The sequence below is a fragment of the Pleurodeles waltl genome, chromosome 4_2 (genome assembly GCF_031143425.1).
Source record: "Pleurodeles waltl isolate 20211129_DDA chromosome 4_2, aPleWal1.hap1.20221129, whole genome shotgun sequence".
In the NCBI taxonomy this organism is placed as follows: Eukaryota; Metazoa; Chordata; class Amphibia; order Caudata; family Salamandridae; genus Pleurodeles; species Pleurodeles waltl.
The window spans coordinates 617,722,160-617,746,004 of NC_090443.1; positions in this window are offsets into that span (position 1 = coordinate 617,722,160).

Below are 23,845 nucleotides of genomic sequence, written 5' to 3' on the forward strand. Positions count from 1 at the left end.
GGTGGGGTAGATGTTTTGACAACAACACCGACTCACTGTGGGATCTTCTTAGATCCTCTTACCTGAAAAATACAATAGCCCACACGAGCCCCACTTGCCAACCCAGGCATATAAAAGATAACATAACCATCATAGTGCAGGAGTCAATGTCTGAGTCTATTCCAGAGTCCCAAAATAGTTCATTTTAGTCCAAGAGTTTTTTGTCATGGTGGTCTGTTCTCAGTCTTTGATAAGAAGTCCACTAACTGTGTTTTCTCCTTCAGTCTAGTTGCCTGTGATGAATAAATGATAGTTCTTATGAATCTGACAGTTGCAGTTCACATCATTGGAATAGCTGGGAGTGTGAATTTGCTTTATAATTGTGATGTCTTTCCTGGTAGCACAACAAGAAGAGAATGGCATTACCTCGACCATTGATAAGATGGCCCTTTTGGAAAGCCCTGCAATAAGATTAGGGAAGATGTTCAAGATGTACTATTGCCTAATCAATTCATGTTACTAGACAAACTTGGTAATTAGTAGTTAAGTTGTTATTTGGAAGGAGAGATACATTACATTTTTGTCTCTGTTGGAAGATCCCTCTGCAGGCAGTAGGACAAGGGCAGTTACTACACTAAGTACTACTATACTACTGTATAGTTGATTGGTGGATGGGTGTAATTAAATCATATTCTGTTCACATACACTGCCCCTCTGGTGGCGGGGTATAACCGGTCAGCAGGAAGAGGTTCGTAACCTATTGAAAAATAAAACTAGGGCTAAATAATAAATGGCAATGGACTTAAGTTAGGGAAAGTTTAGGAAGAACAGTAGTACACTTAACAATGCTATAATAATTATACTACACCAACTAACAATAGAAAGTCAGATTATGAATGAGGGCAAAGAAAACAATTTAAACCCATTTATTTTTACAGGAAACCATCCTCTCTACCCACAACAGGCCAACCCACTCCTCAAGCACAAATGTCCTAAAGTACAAATCCGATCTAATAAAACTCTTTCCCCATCTTTGTGCTCCTACCTTCTCCACCCGCAAGCTGCCATCCCACCAAAACTAAAATTCAGTAAAAAAAGGGTCTTGAGGGCTTCCAGCTCCCAGGCCAAGTCCTGCTGTCCTTGCCGTAGCAATACTGTTTCACACGTAAGGTGTAATAGCCATTGGAGGACGTGGTGGAGAAGACAGTGTGTTAAATGATCCAAAGAGTGGGGGGTGGGGGTGCAGGTGCAGGTGCAGATATTCCTGGGTCACTGCCTCAACATTCTGCTGCTGCAGCCGAGCAACTATTACCTGCCATGTTGGAGGGTGGGCTGGCACTGCTGATTGGTGCCTGTCACCCTCACCATCAACAGGAGTAGCTATATCAAGAAGGCAAGAGCAGAAAATATATAAAAACACAAATTGTGGCACACACTTCAAACACTTGTTTATAGTTATACTGTCTACAGTGGCACAGTAAAATAGCACCACATTGCTGACCCTGGAATTTTATTTGGATGTGATGACTGATGATGTTGGTAGTGTTATTAGTTTGTCACACACAACCTGGCCCAAGGTTTTCCCACCCATGCATCATATCATAGGCAGGTAATCATTCATAGCACTGACTGCAAGGAATACGTTTTAAGCCAGAGCACCAATATTTAATCAAAAGAAAAAAAGAAAACATGGGCCCATATTTATGGAAAGTTTGTGCGCCTTAGCGTAATTTTTTTTACGACAAAGGGATGCTAGCTTAGCTCCATGTTTATATTTTAACGCCAGCCCCATCTAGTGTCAAAATATATGACTTAGCTTCATTTTCTGGAAGCGCCAACCCTCCCTGCGTCTCATTGTGACAATGATATGCAAGGTAGGTGTTCCCTTCTGAAAAATGACGCTAGCCTTCTAGCGCCATATTTACCTCCTTATGCAAAAACGACATACACGAAGGAAGCAGACCTCAAAACGATGCTAAGACTGATTAGCTTCAAAATTCAGCACCTGCTCAGACCAGGCATTACACAGAGGCCCACACATCACCACTTAAGGAAAACACACAGAAGGAGCATTTACAACCTCCAGGACAACATAGAAGTGGTACTGCTCCAGCTTGGCACACGCTGCAGATGTCAGCGAAGACAGCAGGTCCCTCCACCACCACCACAGCAACCCCAAACAATACCACAGCAGCCACAAAGGCAGTGCAGGAACTGGGAGAGGATCTTCAGACAGCAGACAACCATTCTTGGGCTCAGGGAACAAGATGTCATCAGGATGTACCGACTGAACCGGGAGTCCATTGTACGTCTGCTGTACCCCATTGCGCCACACATCACAGCAAGGGTGGAAACTCCTACAACTATTCCACCCATGACAAAACTCCTCGCTGTTCTTCATATGATAGCATCTGGATCTTTTCAGATAATGAGCGTACAAGTGGCTGGTATGTCCCAGCCATCCTTCTAGGTCTTCCTACCTAAAGTCCAGGATGCAATCATACACCTCACACACCACCACATCAGCTTCTTAAACACCCAGCAACTGCAACAGGAGACCAAGCAAGGTTTCTACCAAATTGCTGGGTTCCCGCATTTGCTAGGTGTAATGGACTGCACTCTTTTCCAACTGGTGGCACCTGCTGCAACCGAGCATCTATATAGGAACCGCAAGCACACCCATTAGATCAATGTGCAGGCCATTGTGGACCACTATGGGCTCTGAACTAACATCTCATCAGTGTCCATCATGACTATCAACGAGCAGTTCCAGGATGGGAAATATGGGAATGGGCTACTTGTAAGTAAGCCACCATACAAATCACTACACACACAACACACCAACCATGTAGGACAAACAAAACATACACCACACTAAATACACATGGGCAGGGGAACGCAGATGTACAGGCAACATACATATGAAACATGCCACACTACACTACAATCATTGCACATCACAAACACATATCCCCACGTGTACATAACACTGCCACAACCTGACTGGCACAAAACGTGAGGACAGGTGGAGCTATGTCCCCTTTGCATACAGAAGCTTCCCACAAACCACTAAAAGTGACAGGTAGTTGACAACTAAATACAGAACCCACACACATTACACCAAACAAAGAATAGCTCACCTAAGTCAGCCATGCTCATGTAAAGAATGTCACATATAGGCAGAGCCCCACATAAATCATGGTGTGCAAGTCTCTGGCAGCGCCTACATAAAATGCCACCTAAGTGGTGCCATTACCAACTACATATCATCTAGACATACCTGACATACCTGTAGTGTTCACATACAGCTGTCTGCTGCATGGTGTCACACACATAGCAAGACAAATTAACCTGCCATGAAAGACCATTGGGCAGAATCATGAGAAATGGTGAAGCACCTACTCCAGTTCCACCTCTCATGCACAACTTAGTGCCCCCTAACACCACGATGTGTGTTCCGTATACAAGAAACAGTCCACCATGGTGCAGAGTTTGTGCAAAACTGTAAAGATCGTTGATGCCATTGTAGGGCTCTGTAACCCTACCCAAAGCCTACACTGTGCATGTGTTGAAAGTGCTTGTGATAAATCATGTATTGGAATCTAGGAGATTCTACCGTACCAAATTAGATCATCCTACAAATGTGTGATTCATAGCCTTTTACACTTGATGGCACAACCATCATCGGCGACAAAGGGTCACTAAGTGTTGCACGGCATGGGTAGTGCCACATGGTAACATGGAGAACATAGTTTGGCTTTGTAGGGCTACCATGGTGTCTCTGCATATGACACCACTGTGGTGCAAGGAGGTAGTAGGTTCCATCCAACAATAGGACACTGCCTCAAATATCAACTACACAACACATCTTTACAATGGTTTAACCATCAGTTTGGAATTAATATGACAATTCCCAGGTCCCTGAACCACAACCTAAGATTGTCATGTCCATCAACACAGACCTATTAAACCATTTCACAAAAGCAGGGAGATACACTATACCAAAAGCAAGTCTAAGTCACCACTCCACCAACAGCTAACAACTGCCGCTGTATACTCCAAACCACTATCAAGTTTTACTAACACATCTTCTCTCATTCCTTTGCAGCTGATCAAGGGTATGGCATACAGCCATGGTTTATGACTCCATTTACCAATCTCACAACGGTGGAAGAGTGTGCATATAATGAAGGACACAGAAGAACACACAATGTGGTGGAGCAGACATTTGGGCTTCTGAAGTCAAGGTTCAGGTACCTGGTCTGACATGAGGAAGCCTCTTGAATGCTCAACCACTGGTATGTAAAATCAAACTGGCATGTGCAGCCATGTATAAGAACAAATGTTCCATGGGATGAACAGGTTGACATCTCAAACAAGGTAGAGGATGATAATGGTGCTCAAAATATGGAGGGGGACAAAGGAACAACAGAACACTGATGCAGGAGTTCACAGGAGACTCCACATAGTACAGAACTTTTATACATAGTGACTGTACTATCATCATCACATTGTAAATAGCACCAATAAAATACTTTGCACCTGAATCTCCTTGATCTACTTATACTCCACTACATATACCATTGGAATGTAACTCAAACCTCAGAGAACAGGTAAGAAACACAATAGTTACAAGCATGGTAGAAAAATAATTTGTGATGAAAGAAGGTCTATTGCCTCCATTTTACCTATCAGTGACACGCAATTCACAGGCATGTGACTCTTAAAGGCCTAGATCCATGCACCACAACATATAATATGCCATCAAGTGGGTAAAGTGCTAAATCCTAGCCCTTTCCCCACATCATCACCACGCCTAGCAGGCTGTATGCAAGTAGGGCATACATAAGGTAGGGGCTGTGATCAAATGGTGTTTAAGAAATGTAGGAACTGAACACTGTCATATCTCAGGGAGATTGCTGCTTTGCCTGCACAGTGCATGTGTGACAAGGGGGGACATCATTGGTAACTATGGACCTTCAGTAACTGTACAGAGTTTTTAATCAAAGTTAGAGGCAGAGCTTGCACTGTGCATCCATAGCATTATGTCCTAGTACTGTCATTGGGCACAACCCTGACACATGGTGGGCTGTAGCTCACTTATGGCACACACGTTGGCTGTGGAGTGCACTATCGGTTTCCAGACAAATGAAGCAGCTCTGGGTTCTGTATCACTATCCAAACATATGACCCATTGTCAGGATCAAATAATTAAATGGGACAATGCACTACCTAATTATTGTTTGGGTGGAAGGTAGGCAGAGTGTGTTACAATCCCTATGTACATAGGATGCACACCTTTCACACAAATCTGCTGTCTTGACACATGCCTACAGCGATTCCAGATAAACATGTGAAGACTGATGTACGGTTGTATGTCCTAAGTAGTAAAGGGTTTGATAGTACCAACAGTGGTTGTGTCATTATGGTTACCCACTATGCTCTGTACAACAACATCACGGAGCACATAGCGATACACACCACTCATTGTCATTCACATGCCAGAAAAAGAGCAAGATACCAAAAGTTAAGTTTTATCCCATACATGTTTTGGGCTCCAGCATGGCAATCAGGTGTGTGATGTGCAACTATGTCCAGAAATGTCCAAAAATGTCAGAGGCCCATCCAAAAAGTGAATGGGAGTGGACATAGCCATATATGTTGCATTTGCCTTATGAAAAAAGTAGCATTGAGATGATTTCACACATCAACATCATTCAGTCATGGTAAGAGTTACCTAGGTTGTGGCACGCAGGAATAAATGCATTCCTATGTTCAGCGGAGGATGTGGATAGAGAGCTGAGAGATATCCACAGATACTTTGAAATACAACATGGAAGATCACTTGGAGACAACGCAAGTGTTGTGGCAGATGTTATGTAATGTGTGTGTGGCACTCATTATCACAGTAACTATCATGTAGCCAGAAGCAGAAGATGTGTTCATCTACAATTTACACAAGTCACATGTTGCATCCCGTCCATGTATGACCAGACAATGTTGCTGAAGAAGATGTGTACAAAGTGTAATCAGCCTAAAGAATGGGAGCAATGTAGGAGACAAAATATACCTTATAAGTAAAGTGGTAAAACCCACATAGACCAATTCTGACTGTGTAACACATCAATGTCTACATGTGAACATCCAACATATGTACAGAGAGGGTGGCCAGGTCAGTACATAACCCAGTCATGTTTGTCACCACCATAATCTGGTAGTTGCTCATCGTGTGCCAACATGACAGGAGGCAGTGGCAGATAACACCATCTGTCCCCGGCACGTTCCCAAATTAGAAGTCACAACAGAGATACTACCGATAATCAAACTGTCCATGGAAATTATTAAGGACATAAAATGAATAGACATGTCCAACATGTGCAAGTACCCAGTCCTCTGGACATGAGAGGGGAAGGCTGACAGCAAGTACTGCAGAGGAAAATGTGATATCCCGGTCCGTTGCCATACAAACTCCCACAGTAGTGATGAAGAGTAGGCTGCCATTGATGCCAGACTGCAACACTGCTACACAGTGGCATACAATTGTATGTGACAGTCATAACAAACATGATGTGGATGAACGTGAGTGCCTATTTGGTGGCATGCACACATAAACCACATATCTCAGAACACATGTTCCACTTAAATGGCTCAGACATGGTAATGTTTATAGGATTCTGAACAAAAGGCAACTTACCACAAATGTAAGGACATCTGTATCAAAAGATCACTGACTTATATAAATGACCTTCGTGTGTGTTCCGACATATGGAAACACAGGTGGCATTGACATGACTACACAGGCATTTGTCAAAGTCTAACATGTGTCCATGCAGGAAGGTAGATATGTGAGGTTTCACATCCCATGAACACACCACTGTAGTCATATGTTACTGAAATGACACTACACATATCTTTACACTCACAAGGCATATGGCAACCTTCAGTTACACATTTGTTCATACCATCTCCTGCAACTAAGATACAGGGGGAACTATATGTCACACGTGTAGCAGAGCATCATGAAAGCTAAACGAAAAACACACCAGCGTGGACACACATGCACATGCAATTTGCCAGGGGTAACGTGATGTCAACCCAGTCCTCTGCATCCTCTGAGTACAAATTGTCTTGGCTGTCAAATGCCTTACCATGTTTTCGACATAGGCCATCATATATTTTGTGCTGTTGGTATGTGTACATTTATTTATCAGACATAACAATGTGATACACTCACAAAAAAGTAGTGTTCAAACACATATGTACACTCATAGCACACATGTGCTAACATGTATGTGGACACAGTGTAGCTACACATGTACATATGGACAAGGTATAAGTCATTGCGTGCAGCAGACACATACACAAACTTATAGGTTCAACATACCAATGTCACTTTATAGATATGACTTGAGAGTTACACACATGTAGCCATACAGTAATGACAACATTATTGCATAAGCCATGTGACATGGATTGTGAATCTGGGTGCTCTCAAGGCCTACATTGTAAATTTCCACACATTTCTATCATGCGTCAAAAATTTATGACACAAACAGCTCAAATCTATTCTTTCAATACCAGAAAAATGATGCCTGGCCACTGAGCGTCTATCACACGTCCACAGGCCTTTTCACGCACAATGGAAAAAATTTGATGCATCACTGTCATGCAAATACAATTTAGATGCAAACGCCTAAACCTCATACTTTTCTCCTCAGCAAAAAGACACATGGTCCCTGAGGGTCTATCACATGTCCACAGGCCTTTTCATGCACAATGGGAAAGAATTGATGCATGACAGTCATGTGTAAAAAAAAATAAAAGACGCATGACTGGAAACGTGATGCACAGGCCCAGGAAGTGATGAAATAGGACATCCTACTTGCATACATGGTACAGCGAGACCACTTTCACTTCACAGCCATATTCTCTGTGACTGTGTGAGGGTGTGTGGAGCTGGTGCTGTTGGTGATTTGGAGTAACTGGAGTGTTTTTGTGCTGGGTCCTGTAGCTGTAGTGTATTTTTTGTCTTTTAACCCCCTGGGTGCCTGGGACGAGCTGGTCTCGTCCCAGGACGAGACCAGCTCCTCCTGCACCCAGCCCATACCCCTCAGTCAGGGATGGAAGGGGAATCGCTTCCCCTTCTACCCCCGACCCCACTCCCCTCGGCAATCTGATGACATCAGCGCGCTCACAGCTCGCCGACGTCATCAAATGCTGCCAAGGACACGCTGGAAGCCATTTGCTTCCAGCATGTCGAGAAGAGAGGACACACAAAGGTGGGTCTTTGGGGGGGAAAAAAGACACGGGGGAAAGGAAAGAGTCTTTCCTTTCCCCCTCTGCCTGTTTTCAATGGATTCCTGCTCCACAATTGCGGGGAGGCCCACAATTGTGGAGCAGGAATATTCCACTAGACACCAGGGATCTTAGTTTTTTTTTTTTGGGAGAGTGACCGATTTGGCAAGGGTCGCTCCCCAGGGGGCAATATACAATCTATTTCGCCCCCCCCCACACCCCTGGTGGCAGATCGGCTGTTTTCCAAATAGAAACCAGGGATTATATTACTTATGATGATTTCAGGCAATGACCCCTTATGCAAGTGTCGCTGCCCTGGGGGCAATATTTTTTTATATGTTTCATCCCCACTGGGGCTAAATGGGCCATGCTTTTGGCCGATCTTGCCCCTGGGGGCGGGTTGAAACCCACTAGGCCCCAGGGATTGTGTTTTGTGTGTGTGTGTGGTTTGGGGGCACCCATTGGGCAAGGGTTGCCACCCCAAAGGGGGGAAATTAGTGTTGGCCATTAATGCCATTTTTTTTTAGGCCCATCTGCCCCCAAGGAGGGCAGAAGCCACCAATACGCCAGGGATTTTTTTTTTTGTTCCCCTTAGTTTTTTTTGTGCTGGGGGGCACAGAGCTGTTGGCCATTTCTGTCCCCTTTGGGGGCAGATCGGCCTATTTTGGAGGCGGATCTGCCCCCAAAGGGGGCAGAATCTACTTAGGCACCAGGGATCTTGTGTGTGTGTGTGTATTATTTGTGGGAGCGGGCGGTCCCTTTGGCAAGGGTCACCCCCCAAAGGGGTCCCACAGCTGTTGGCCATTTCGTCCCTCTTTGGGAGCAGATCAGCCTTTTTTTTAGGCCCATCTGCTCCCAAGGGGGCAGAAGCCACTTATGCACCAGGGAAAATCTGTAAGTTCTTGGTGGAGGGGTGTTTGTCAACTGGCAAAGTATTTGTACTTGTGATTATAACAGTTTATTTCTTCTCTTTCTAGTTCAAAGCTTTTGCTTCTTTTGCTGCGGATCCTTGCAGTTTTAGCAGTAGTTGTCCTGCGGTTTGCATAGTTGCATGTTTTAGGTAAGTAAAAGCAATTATTGTCAAAGTATTGTTGACATCCATGAACGACATGTTGTAGGTCGTGTACTCAATGCAGAATTGTGTGTGAAATTGTCCTTAGATTTGGGCACAATGAGATTTGTGTTGTCTTATGTCTAATTTTCTTTTTTCTTTTTTCTTTTTAGTGGGATATCATTGGTGATTGCTGTGTCTGTGCAGAGTAGTTGCTGGGGAGTCTAGCTTTTTCAGGCAAGTGAATGGTATAGTTTTTTAGTACATAACTCTTTGTGATAAAGCTACACTTTGTTTATTACTTTTTTTAGACAGTTCTGGTTGTTGGCAATCCATTTGTTGTTAGAAAGGATCATGGCTAGCCGGAGATGACTGCTCAGCAGGTTGTTGGCATGCTTTTTGATTCATCCTCTGACCAGGATTTTGAAACTGACTCTGCATCTGAGGTAGAGGTGGAAGTGAGAGATTCTGGCTGTGAGTTTTCTGTCCGAGAGGATTCTACTGATGAGGAAGCCACTCTCAGTGCAGATGAAGTGCCTGTTAGAGGAGGACATTGATGTGCCAAGAGTGCAGCAGCCTGGGGCTGAAGGGTTTCCCATTGGAAGACCTGACACCTGGTCTCCAAGGGTGTAGAATCAAACGGAAAACTTATTGCCTGTCAATTTCTTTCACTTGTTTATGGACAATGTATTTTTGGAAGAGATTGTTGAGCAGACTAATATGTATGCAGAGCAATATTTGAGGGACAATGCTGCCAGACTTAAGCCTCAGTCTAGAGCTACCCAGTGGGTTCCCACAAATCTGGAAGAGATTAACAAGTTTTTAGGTTTGACTTTTTTGATGGGGTTGATAAGGAAGCCATCACTGGCTTCTTATTGGTCTACTAGTCCCTTGATGGCAATGGCTATATTTTCTGCAACTATGACTCATAATCGCTATTTGCTTCTTCTTTGGATGCTGCATTTTGTGGACAATGCTTTAGCCTTGCCACGAGGTCACCCTGATTGTGAACGTCTTTTTAAAATTAGGCCTGTCCTTGATCATTTTGTAGACCGGTTTTCAGAGGTGTATGTTCCAGGCAAAGAGATAAGTGTGCTTAAGTCTTTGGTCCTGTTCACAGGGTGTTTGGTTTTTAAGCAGTAGATTCCTAGCAAGAGGGCACGGTAGGGGATTAAATTGTATATGCTGTCAGAAAGTAGTACAGGATTCGTGTATAATTTCCGAGTCTACACTGGTAGGGATTCCAGTATTGACCCCCCTGGTTGTCCGCTCACTTTTGGAGTTACAGAGAAAATTGTGTGGGAGATTGGTAGGAGACTGTATAACAAAGGTCACCATTTGTACGTAGATAATTTCCACACTGGAGTGCAGTTGTTCAAGGAGTTGTTTAGAGTGGACACTGTTGGTTGTGGCATAATCCATTCTAACCGGAAAGGCTATCCAAGGCTGCTTGTCTGTAAAAAAACTTGAGAGGCTACAGTGCAGTGCCTTGTGGAATAATGAGCTGCTAGCTCTGAAATATTCATACAGGAGGGATGTGTACATGCTAACTATCATACATGATGAGAGTACTTCCCCTGTTACTGTTTGGGGTCAGGTTGCCGAAGTGCGCAAACCTGTGTGCATTTTGGACTACAATAAGCACATGGGTGGTGTTGCTAAAGTAGATCTTAGATGTGAACCTTACAATGCTCATGGTAAGTCTTACGTGTAGTATAAAAAGTTGGTGATACATTTATTTCATTTGGCAACTTTTAATGTTTTTATTATGTTCAAGGATTGTTCACCTGAGTCAAGGATGACATTTTTTAAATTTCAGGAGTCAGTGATAGAGAGCCTTATTGTGGTGGAACAGGCAAGAGTTCCTAGAGTAGCAGTGGTGGAGGATGTGGCTAGATTGAAAGATCTCCACTTTCCAGATCACATTCCTCTCACTCCCAAAAAAGACTTTCCCACTAAGAAATGTAGAGTATGTGCCCGAAGAGGTATCCAGAGGCCAATGTGGCCGGCTGTTTCAGGAGTTACCACACCAAAAGGTTTTGGGAGGAAATACAGTGAGCGTAAACTGCCTGTTTACAGTTTCAGATGTTAAGTTTTAAATTTTTGTCATGTTTTCATTTGGAGCTTTTGTGTTTGTAGTTTTGCACTTATTTTATAATTAGTTAGTGATTTCTTTGTTGTTTAAAAACTAAAAAAAAGTGATGGAGGTGTGTGTGGAGTGGCGCGGGCAGGCGGTGTGTGTGGTGTGGTGCTTGGTTGGTGGTGTGTGTGGGGTGGCGCTTGAATGGCAGTGTGTGTGAGGTGGTTCTTGGCTGGCGGCGTGCGTGGGGTGGTGCTTGGCTGGCGGTGTGTGTGGAGAGGCACTTGGCTGGCGGTGCCAACCAAACGTCAGTCCACACACTCCCATCAGCTAATGTGATTGCTGTATCAGGTATGTGGGCATATGTAAGTGATGGGCCCTTGAGTGGCGCTGTCTGTCGATGCAAGTGCTTTAATGTGCTGGGCCCGTGGCTGGCAGCGTGAATGGTCTTGTGCATGTCATGTATGAAAGGTGTGTGAATGGACTGTGAAGCGGTTGGTGCCTTGACACAGCTTTACAGCTCACGAGCTGTGAGTTATTGGTTCAGGTTTTTGGCCTTTCAGTTATTAACAGTGCATTTCATTTTGGTGAAATGTCTTGTTAATAAAATTTGATCTAATGAACCATCACTCAACCTCATGCCAAATCCAACCAGTATGTGTGGTAAAAATTACAAAACCTGCTCCACTGTAATCAGGTGTTGCAGCACACCTGTGACACGCTAGGTGCCTCAGGTGGGACCCCGATGATGAAGCTTGCCACCAACTCAGTGAGGGGTCTTTTTAACATAACCTAAGTTTGTTTCTTTTCACAATTTTAGTGTTTGAACATCACAGAAGTACGTGGACATGTCAAAATTATATATTTGAAAACTACCTGTGTTTGGGGGAGAGAACCCCTCTGTTTTTGGTCCCGGGTGTAGCCTTTATCTAGGGAAACCTACAAAAGCCGGACATTTTTTAAAACCAGACACCCCAAGAAGGCCAGGGAGGTGTGGCTTGAGTGGATCCTCCAAAATGTTCTTACCCAGACTCCTCTGCAAATCTCAAAAGTTACTAAAAAAAAGCATATTTTCCTTGCTTTTCTTTGTAGGATCACATCTACGGCACAAATTTCCTACTCCCCAGCATTCCCCTCAGTCTCCCAAGTAAGGTGATACCTCACTTTTGTGGATCCCCAAAGCAAAGTCAGCCTAAAGATGTGTAAAAGAAAAATATGTGCTTAGCAACTCGCTGTGCTATCCCCTCAATCTCTACAGGTTTTTGGCCTTTTTCTGTTGTAGGCATCTGGGCACCCACACAAGTGAGTTATCATTTTTATCGGGACACTTGGGGGAACGCTGGATGGAAGGAAATTTGTGGCTGCTCTTTGGTTCCAGAACTTTCTATCACTGAAATGTGAGGAAAAGTGTTTTTTTAGCCAAATTGTGAGGTTTGCAATGGATTCTGGGTAAGAAAACACTGGGGGATCAACGCAAGCCACATCTGCCTAAACTCCCTCAGGTATCTAGAAATGATTGGGTTTGGTAGATTTCCATATATGGCTACTGAGCCCAGGATCAAAAACCTAGGTCCCCCCCCAAAAAACAGTTAATTTTGTATTTGATAATTTTGATGAGTCAACATAGGGTTTTGGGGCATTTCCTTACGCAGGCACTAGGCCTGCCCATAGAAGTAAGGTACCTTTTTTATCCGGAGACTTGGGGGAAAGATGGGTGGAAGAAAATTTGTGGCTCCTCTCAGATTCCAGAACTCTCTGTCACCGAAATGTAAGGAAAAAGGTTTTTTTTAAGCCCAATTTTGAGGTTTGCAAAGGATTATGGGTAAAAGAACTTGGTTAGAGCCCCACAAGTCACCCCATCTTGGATTTCCCTAGGTGTTTAGTTTTAAAAAATGCACAGGTTTGGTCGGTTTCCCTGGGTGCCGGCTGAGCTAGAGGCCAAAATCCACAGCTAGGCACTTTGCAAAAAACTGCTCTGTTTTCTTTGGGAAAAAGTGATGTGTCCATGCTGTGTTTTGGGGCATTTCTGTCGCGGGCACTAGGCCTACCCACAAAAGTGAGGTACAATTTTTATCGGGAGACTTAGGGAAACACTGGGTGGAAGGAAATTTGTGGTTCCTCTCAGATTCCAGAACTTTCTCTCACCAAAATGTGAGGAAAAAGTATTTATTAGCCAAATTTTGAGGGTTGCAAAGGATTCTGGGTAACACAGCCTAGTGAGAGCTCCAAAAGTCACCCCACCTTGGATTCCTCCAGATGTCTAGTTTTAAAAAATGCACAGATTTGGTAGGTTTCACTAGGTGCCGGCTGAGCTAGAGGCCAAAATCCACAGCTAGGCACTTTGCAAAAAACAGCTCTGTTTTCTTTGGGAAAATGTGATGTGTCCACGTTGTGTTTTGGAGCATTTCCTGTCGCGGCTGCTAGGCCTACCCACACTAGTGAGGTACCATTTTTATCGGGAGACTTGGGGGAACACTTGGTGGAAGGAAATTTGTGGCTTCTCTCAGATTCAAGAGCTTTCTGTCACTGAAATATGAGGAAAAAGTGTTTTTTAGCCAAATTGTGCAGTTTGCAAAGGATGCTCGGTAATAGAACTTGGTGAGAGCCACACAAGTCATCCCATCTTGGATTCTCCTAGTTGTTTAATTTAAAAAAATGCACAGGTTTGGTAGGTTTCCCAAAGTACCGGCTGAGCTACAGGCCAAACTCCACAGCTAGGCACTTTGCAAAAAACAGCTCTGTTTTCTTTGGGAAAATATGATGTGTCCACGTTGGGTTTTGGGGCATTTCTGTCGTGGGCACTAGGCCTACCCACACGAGTGAGGTACCATTTTTATCGGGAGACTTAGGGGAATGCTGGGTGGAATGAAATGTATGGCTCCTCTCAAATTCCAGAACTTTCTGTCACCAAAATGTGAGGAAAATGTATTTTTTCGCCAAAGTTTGAGGTTTGCAAAGGATTCTGGGTAACAGAACCTAGTGAGAGCCCCACAAGTCATCCCATCTTGGATTCCTCTAGATGTCTAGTTTTGAAAAATGCACAGGTTTAGTAGGTTTCAATAGGTGCCGGCTGAGCTAAAGGCCAAAATCCACAGGTAGGCACTTAGCAAAAACCAGCTCTGTTTTCTTGGGGAAAATGTGATGTGTCCACGTTGTGTTTTGGGGCATTTCCTGTCGCGGGCGCTAGATCCACCCACAAAAGTGAGGTACCTTTTTTTGGGAGACTTAGAGGAACGCTGGGTGGAAGGAAATTTGTGGCTCCTCTCAGATTCCAGAACTTTCTCTCACCAGAATGTGAGGAAAAAGTAATTTTTGGCCAAATTTTGAGGCTTGCAAAGGATTCTGGGTAAGACAACCTAGTGAGAGCCCCACAAGTCATCCCATCTTGGATTCCTCTAGATGTCTAGTTTTGAAAAATTCACAGGTTTAGTAGGTTTCAATAGGTGCCGGCTGAGTTAGAGGCCAAAATCCACAGCTAGGCACTTTGCAAAAAACATCTCTGTTTTCTTTGGAAAAATGTGATGTGTCTACGTTGTGTTTTGGAGCATTTCCTGTCGCAGGTGCATGGCCTACCCACACAAGTGAGGTACCATTTGTATCAGGAGACATGGGGGAACACTTGGTAGAAGGAAATCTGTGGCTTCTCTCAGATTCCAGAGCTTTCTGTCACCGAAATGTGACGAAAAAGTGTTTTTAGCCAAATTGTGTGGTTTGCAAAGGATGCTGGGTAACAGATCCTGGTGAGAGCCACACAAGTCATCCCGTCTTGGATTCTCCTAGGTGTCTAGTTTTAAAAAATGCACAGGTTTGGTAGGTTTCCCTAGGTGCCGGTTGAGCTAGAGGCCAAAATCCACAGGTAGGCACTTTAAAAAAGCACCTCTGTTTTCTTTTGGAAAATGTGATGTGTTCATGTTGTGTTTTGGGGCATTTCCTATCGCAGGCGCTATACCTACCCACACAAGTGAGGTACCATTTTTATCGGGAGACTTGGGGTAACGCTGGGTGGAAGGAAATTTGTGTCTCCTCTCAGATTATAGAAGTTTCTGTCACCAAAATTTGAGAAAAAAGTGTTTTTTTGCCCAAATTTTGAGGTTTGCAAAGGATTCAGGGTAAAAGAACCTGGTGAGAGCCACAGAAGTCATCCCATCTTGGATTCCCCTAGGTGTCTAGTTTTCAAAAATACCAGGTTTGGTAGGTTTCCCTAGGTGCCGGCTGAGCTAGAGGCCAAAACCTACAGCTAGGCACTTTGCAAAAAACAGCTCTGTTTTCTTTGGGAAAATATGATGTGTCCACGTTGGGTTTTGGGGCATTTCTGTCGCGGGCACTAGGCCTACCCACACAAGTGAGGTACCATTTTTATCGGGAGACTTAGGGTAATGCTGGGTGGAAGGAAATGTGTGGGTCCTCTCAAATTCCAGAACTTTCTGTCACCAAAATTTGAGGAAAATGTATTTTTTCGCCAAAGTTTGAGGTTTGCAAAGGATTCTGGGTAACAGAACCTAGTGAGAGCCCCACAAGTCATCCCATCTTGGATTCCTCTAGATGTCTAGTTTTGAAAAATGCACAGGTTTAGTAGGTTTCAATAGGTGCCGGCTGAGTTAGAGGCCAAAATCCACAGCTAGGCACTTTGCAAAAAAAATTTCTGTTTTCTTTGGGAAAATGTGATGTGTCTACGTTGTGTTTTGGAGCATTTCCTGTCGCAGGTGCTACGCCTACCCACACAAGTGAGGTACCATTTTTATCAGGAGACATGGGGGAACACTTGGTGGAAGGAAATTTGTGGCTTCTCTCAGATTCCAGAGCTTTCTGTCACTGAAATATGAGGAAAAAGTGTTTTTAGCCAAATTGTGTGGTTTGCAAAGGATGCTGGGTAACAGATCCTGGTGAGAGCCACACAAGTCATCCCGTCTTGGATTCTCCTAGGTGTCTAGTTTAAAAAAATGCACAGGTTTCGTACGTTTCCCTAGGTGCCAGCTGATCTAGTGGCCAAAATCCACAGGTAGGCACTTTAAAAAAACAGCTCTGTTTTCTATTGGAAAATGTGATGTGTTCATGTTGTGTTTTTGGGCATTTCCTGTCACGGGCGCTATACCTACCCACACAAGTGAGGTACCATTTTTATCGGGAGACTTGGGGTAACGCTGGGTGGAAGGAAATTTGTGTCTCCTCTCAGATTACAGAACTTTCTGTCACCAAAATTTGAGAAAAAAGTGTTTTTTTGCCCAAATTTTGAGGTTTGCAAAGGATTCAGGGTAAAAGAACCTGGTGAGAGCCACAGAAGTCATCCCATCTTGGATTCCCCTAGGTGTCTAGTTTTCAAAAATACCAGGTTTGGTAGGTTTCCCTAGGTGCCGGCTGAGCTACAGGCCAAAACCTACAGCTAGGCACTTTGCAAAAAACAGCTCTGTTTTCTTTGGGAAAATATGATGTGTCCACGTTGGGTTTTGGGGCATTTCTGTCGCGGGCACTAGGCCTACCCACACAAGTGAGGTACCATTTTTATCGGGAGACTTAGGGTAATGCTGGGTGGAAGGAAATGTGTGGGTCCTCTCAAATTCCAGAACTTTCTGTCACCAAAATTTGAGGAAAATGTATTTTTTCGCCAAAGTTTGAGGTTTGCAAAGGATTCTGGGTAACAGAACCTAGTGAGAGCCCCACAAGTCATCCCATCTTGGATTCCTCTAGATGTCTAGTTTTGAAAAATGCACAGGTTTAGTAGGTTTCAATAGGTGCCGGCTGAGTTAGAGGCCAAAATCCACAGCTAGGCACTTTGCAAAAAAAATTTCTGTTTTCTTTGGGAAAATGTGATGTGTCTACGTTGTGTTTTGGAGCATTTCCTGTCGCAGGTGCTACGCCTACCCACACAAGTGAGGTACCATTTTTATCAGGAGACATGGGGGAACACTTGGTGGAAGGAAATTTGTGGCTTCTCTCAGATTCCAGAGCTTTCTGTCACTGAAATATGAGGAAAAAGTGTTTTTAGCCAAATTGTGTGGTTTGCAAAGGATGCTGGGTAACAGATCCTGGTGAGAGCCACACAAGTCATCCCGTCTTGGATTCTCCTAGGTGTCTAGTTTAAAAAAATGCACAGGTTTCGTACGTTTCCCTAGGTGCCAGCTGATCTAGTGGCCAAAATCCACAGGTAGGCACTTTAAAAAAACAGCTCTGTTTTCTATTGGAAAATGTGATGTGTTCATGTTGTGTTTTTGGGCATTTCCTGTCACGGGCGCTATACCTACCCACACAAGTGAGGTACCATTTTTATCGGGAGACTTGGGGTAACGCTGGGTGGAAGGAAATTTGTGTCTCCTCTCAGATTACAGAACTTTCTGTCACCAAAATTTGAGAAAAAAGTGTTTTTTTGCCCAAATTTTGAGGTTTGCAAAGGATTCAGGGTAACAGAACCTGGTGAGAGCCACATAAGTCATCCCATCTTGGATTCCCCTAGGTGTCTAGTTTTCAAAAATACCAGGTTTGGTAGGTTTCCCTAGGTGCCGGCTGAGCTACAGGCCAAAACCTACAGCTAGGCACTTTGCAAAAAACAGCTCTGTTTTCTTTGGGAAAATATGATGTGTCCACGTTGGGTTTTGGGGCATTTCTGTCACGGGCACTAGGCCTACCCACACAAGTGAGGTACCATTTTTATCGGGAGACTTAGGGTAATGCTGGGTGGAAGGAAATGTGTGGCTCCTCTCAAATTCCAGAACTTTCTGTCACCAAAATGTGAGGAAAATTTATTTTTTTGCCAAAGTTTGAGGTTTGCAAAGGATTCTGGGTAACAGAAACTAGTGAGAGCCCCACAAGTCACCCCATCTTTTATTCCTCTAGATGTCTAGTTTTAAAAAATGCACAGGTTTGGTAGGTTTCACTAGATGCCGGCTGAGCTAAAGGCCAAAATCCACACGTAGGCACTTTGCAAAAACCAGCTCTGTTTTCTTTGGGAAAATGTGATGTGTCCACGTTGTGTTTTGGGGCATTTCCTGTCGCGGGCGCTAGATCTACCCACAAAAGTGAGGTACCTTTTTTTGGGAGACTTAGGGGAACGCTGGGTGGAAGGAAATTTGTGGCTCCTCTCAGATTCCAGAACTTTCTCTCACCAGAATGTGAGGAAAAAGTAATTTTTGGCCAAATTTTGAGGCTTGCAAAGGATTCTGGGTAAGACAACCTAGTGAGAGCCCCACAAGTCATCCCATCTTGGATTCCTCTAGATGTCTAGTTTTGAAAAATTCACAGGTTTAGTAGGTTTCAATAGGTGCCGGCTGAGTTAGAGGCCAAAATCCACAGCTAGGCACCTTGCAAAAAACATCTCTGTTTTCTTTGGGAAAATGTGATGTGTCTACGTTGTGTTTTGGAGCATTTCCTGTCGCAGGTGCATGGCCTACCCACACAAGTGAGGTACCATTTTTATCAGGAGACATGGGGTAACACTTGGTAGAAGGAAATCTGTGGCTTCTCTCAGATTCCAGAGCTTTCTGTCACCGAAATGTGACGAAAAAGTGTTTTTAGCCAAATTGTGTGGTTTGCAAAGGATGCTGGGTAACAGATCCTGGTGAGAGCCACACAAGTCATCCCGTCTCGGATTCTCCTAGGTGTCTAGTTTTAAAAAATGCACAGGTTTGGTAGGTTTCCCTAGGTGCCGGTTGAGCTAGAGGCCAAAATCCACAGGTAGGCACTTAAAAAAAACACCTCTGTTTTCTTTTGGAAAATGTGATGTGTTCATTGTGTTCATGTTGTGTTTTGGGGCATTTCCTGTCGCAGGCGCTATACTTACCCACACAAGTGAGGTACCATTTTTATCGGGAGACTTGGGGTAACGCTGGGTGGAAGGAAATTTGTGTCTCCTCTCAGATTACAGAACTTTCTGTCACCAAAATTTGAGAAAAAAGTGTTTTTTTGCCCAAATTTTGAGGTTTGCAAAGGATTCAGGGTAAAAGAACCTGGTGAGAGCCACAGAAGTCATCCCATCTTGGATTCCCCTAGGTGTCTAGTTTTCAAAAATACCAGGTTTGGTAGGTTTCCCTAGGTGCCGGCTGAGCTAGAGGCCAAAACCTACAGCTAGGCACTTTGCAAAAAACAGCTCTGTTTTCTTTGGGAAAATATGATGTGTCCACGTTGGGTTTTGGGGCATTTCTGTCGCGGGCACTAGGTCTACCCACACAAGTGAGGTACCATTTTTATCGGGAGACTTAGGGGAATGCTGGGTGGAAGGAAATGTGTGGCTCCTCTCAAATTCCAGAACTTTCTGTCACCAAAATGTGAGGAAAATTTATTTTTTCGCCAAAGTTTGAGGTTTGCAAAGGATTCTGGGTAACAGAACCTAGTGAGAGCCCCACAAGTCATCCCATCTTGGATTCCTCTAGCTGTCTAGTTTTGAAAAATGCACAGGTTTAGTAGGTTTCAATAGGTTCCGGCTGAGTTAGAGGCCAAAATCCACAGCTAGGCACTTTGCAAAAAACATTTCTGTTTTCTTTGGGAAAATGTGATGTGTCTACGTTGTGTTTTGGAGCATTTCCTGTCGCAGGTGCTAGGCCTACCCACACAAGTGAGGTACCATTTTTATCAGGAGACATGGGGGAACACTTGGTGGAAGGAAATTTGTGGCTTCTCTCAGATTCCAGAGCTTTCTGTCACTGAAATATGAGGAAAAAGTGTTTTTAGCCAAATTGTGTGGTTTGCAAAGGATGCTGGGTAACAGATCCTGGTGAGAGACACACAAGTCATCCCGTCTTGGATTCTCCTAGGTGTCTAGTTTTAAAAAATGCACAGGTTTCGTACTTTTCCCTAGGTGCCGGCTGATCTAGTGGCCAAAATCCACAGGTAGGCACTTTAAAAAAACAGCTCTGTTTTCTATTGGAAAATGTGATGTGTTCATGTTGTGTTTTTGGGCATTTCCTGTCACGGGCGCTATACCTACCCACACAAGTGAGGTACCATTTTTATCGGGAGACTTGGGGTAACGCTGGGTGGAAGGAAATTTGTGTCTCCTCTCAGATTACAGAACTTTCTGTCACCAAAATTTGAGAAAAAAGTGTTTTTTTGCCCAAATTTTGAGGTTTGCAAAGGATTCAGGGTAACAGAACCTGGTGAGAGCCACATAAGTCATCCCATCTTGGATTCCCGTAGGTGTCTAGTTTTCAAAAATGCCAGGTTTGGTAGGTTTCCCTAGGTGCTGGCTGAGCTAGAGGCTAAAACCTACAGCTAGGCACTTTGCAAAAAACAGCTCTGTTTTCTTTGGGAAAACATGATGTGTCCACGTTGGGTTTTGGGGCATTTCTGTCACGGGCACTAGGCCTACCCACACAAGTGAGGTACCATTTTTATCGGGAGACTTAGGGTAATGCTGGGTGGAAGGAAATGTGTGGCTCCTCTCAAATTCCAGAACTTTCTGTCACCAAAATGTGAGGAAAATTTATTTTTTTGCCAAAGTTTGAGGTTTGCAAAGGATTCTGGGTAACAGAAACTAGTGAGAGCCCCACAAGTCACCCCATCTTTTATTCCTCTAGATGTCTAGTTTTAAAAAATGCACAGGTTTGGTAGGTTTCACTAGATGCCGGCTGAGCTAAAGGCCAAAATCCACAGGTAGGCACTTTGCAAAAAACAGCTCTGTTTTCTTGGGGAAAATGTGATGTGTCCACGTTGTGTTTTGGGGCATTTCCTGTCGCGGGCGCTAGATCTACCCACAAAAGTGAGGTACCTTTTTTTGGGAGACTTAGGGGAACACTGGGTGGAAGGAAATTTGTGGCTCCTCTCAGATTCCAGAACTTTCTCTCACCAGAATGTGAGGAAAAAGTAATTTTTGGCCAAATTTTGAGGCTTGCAAAGGATTCTGGGTAAGACAACCTAGTGAGAGGCCCACAAGTCATCCCATCTTGGATTCCTCTAGATGTCTAGTTTTGAAAAATTCACAGGTTTAGTAGGTTTCAATAGGTGCCGGCTGAGTTAGAGGCCAAAATCCACAGCTAGGCACTTTGCAAAAAACATCTCTGTTTTCTTTGGGAAAATGTGATGTGTCTACGTTGTGTTTTGGAGCATTTCCTGTCGCAGGTGCTAGGCCTACCCACACAAGTGAGGTACCATTTTTATCAGGAGAAATGGGGGAACACTTGGTAGAAGGAAATCTGTGGCTTCTCTCAGATTCCAGAGCTCTCTGTCACCGAAATGTGAGGAAAAAGTGTTTTTAGCCAAATTGTGTGGTTTGCAAAGGATGCTGGGTAACAGATCCTGGTGAGAGCCACACAAGTCATCCCGTCTTGGATTCTCCTAGGTGTCTACTTTTAAAAAATGCACAGGTTTGGTAGGTTTCCTTAGGTGCCGGCTGAGCTAGAGGCCAAAATCCACAGGTAGGCACTTAAAAAAAACAGCTCTGTTTTCTTTTGGAAAATGTGATGTGTTCATGTTGTGTTTTGGGGCATTTCCTGTCACGGGCGCTATACCTACCCACACAAGTGAGGTACCATTTTTATCGGGAGACTTGGGGTAATGCTGGGTGGAAGGAAATTTGTGTCTCCTCTCAGATTACAGAACTTTCTGTCACCAAAATTTGAGAAAATTGTTTTGTTGCCCAAATATTGAGGTTTACAAAGGATTCAGGGTAACAGAACCTGGTGAGAGCCACACAAGTCATCCCATCTTTTATTCCTCTAGATGTCTAGTTTTAAAAAATGCACAGGTTTGGTAGGTTTCACTAGATGCCGGCTGAGCTAAAGGCCAAAATCCACAGGTAGGCACTTTGCAAAAAACAGCTATGTTTTCTTGGGGAAAATGTTATGTGTCCACGTTGTGTTTTGGGGCATTTCCTGTCGCGGGCGCTAGATCTACCCACAAAAGTGAGGTACCTTTTTTTGGGAGACTTAGGGGAACACTGGGTGGAAGGAAATTTGTGGCTCCTCTCAGATTCCAGATCTTTCTCTCACCAGAATGTGAGGAAAAAGTAATTTTTGGCCAAATTTTGAGGCTTGCAAAGGATTCTTGGTAAGACAACCTAGTGAGAGCCCCACAAGTCATCCCATCTTGGATTCCTCTAGATGTCTAGTTTTGAAAAATTCACAGGTTTAGTAGGTTTCAATAGGTGCCGGCTGAGTTAGAGGCCAAAATCCACAGCTAGGCACTTTGCAAAAAACATCTCTGTTTTCTTTGGGAAAATGTGATGTGTCTACGTTGTGTTTTGGAGCATTTCCTGTCGCAGGTGCTAGGCCTACCCACACAAGTGAGGTACCATTTTTATCAGGAGACATGGGGGAACACTTGGTAGAAGGAAATCTGTGGCTTCTCTCAGATTCCAGAGCTCTCTGTCACCGAAATGTGAGGAAAAAGTGTTTTTAGCCAAATTGTGTGGTTTGCAAAGGATGCTGGGTAACAGATCCTGGTGAGAGCCACACAAGTCATCCCGTCTTGGATTCTCCTAGGTGTCTAGTTTAAAAAAATGCACAGGTTTGGTAGGTTTCCCTAGGTGCCGGCTGAGCTAGAGGCCAAAATCCACAGGTAGGCACTTTAAAAAAACAGCTCTGTTTTCTTTTGGAAAATGTGATGTGTTCATGTTGTGTTTTGGGGCATTTCCTGTCACAGGCGCTATACCTACCCACACAAGTGAGGTACCATTTTTATCGGGAGACTTGGGGTAATGCTGGGTGGAAGGAAATTTGTGTCTCCTCTCAGATTACAGAACTTTCTGTTACCAAAATTTGAGAAAAAGTGTTTTGCTGCCCAAATATTGAGGTTTACAAAGGATTCAGGGTAACAGAACCTGGTGAGAGCCACACAAGTCATCCCATCTTGGATTCCCCTAGGTGTCTAGTTTTCAAAAATACCAGGTTTGGTAGGTTTCCCTAGGTGCCGGCTGAGCTAGAGGCCAAAACCTACAGCTAGGCACTTTGCAAAAAACAGCTCTGTTTTCTTTGGGAAAATGTGATGTGTCTACGTTGTGTTTTGGAGCATTTCCTGTCGCAGGTGCTAGGCCTACCCACACAAGTGAGGTGCCATTTTTATCAGGAGACATGGGGGAACACTTGGTAGAAGGAAATCTGTGGCTTCTCTCAGATTCCAGAGCTTCCTGTCACCGAAATGTGAGGAAAAAGTGTTTTTAGCCAAATTGTGTGGTTTGCAAAGGATGCTGGGTAACAGAACCTGGTGAGAGCCACACAAGTCATCCCATCTTGGATTCTCCTAGGTGTCTAGTTTAAAAAAATGCACAGGTTTGGTAGGTTTCCTTAGGTGCCGGCTGAGCTAGAGGCCAAAATCCACAGGTAGGCACCTTAAAAAAACAGCTCTGTTTTCTTTTGGAAAATATGATGTGTTCATGTTGTGTTTTGGGGCATTTCCTGTCGCGGGCGCTGTACCTACCCACACAAGTGATGTACCATTTTTATCGGGAGACTTGGGGTAACGCTGGGTGGAAGGAAATTTGTGTCTCCTCTCAGATTACAGAACTTTCTGTCACCAAA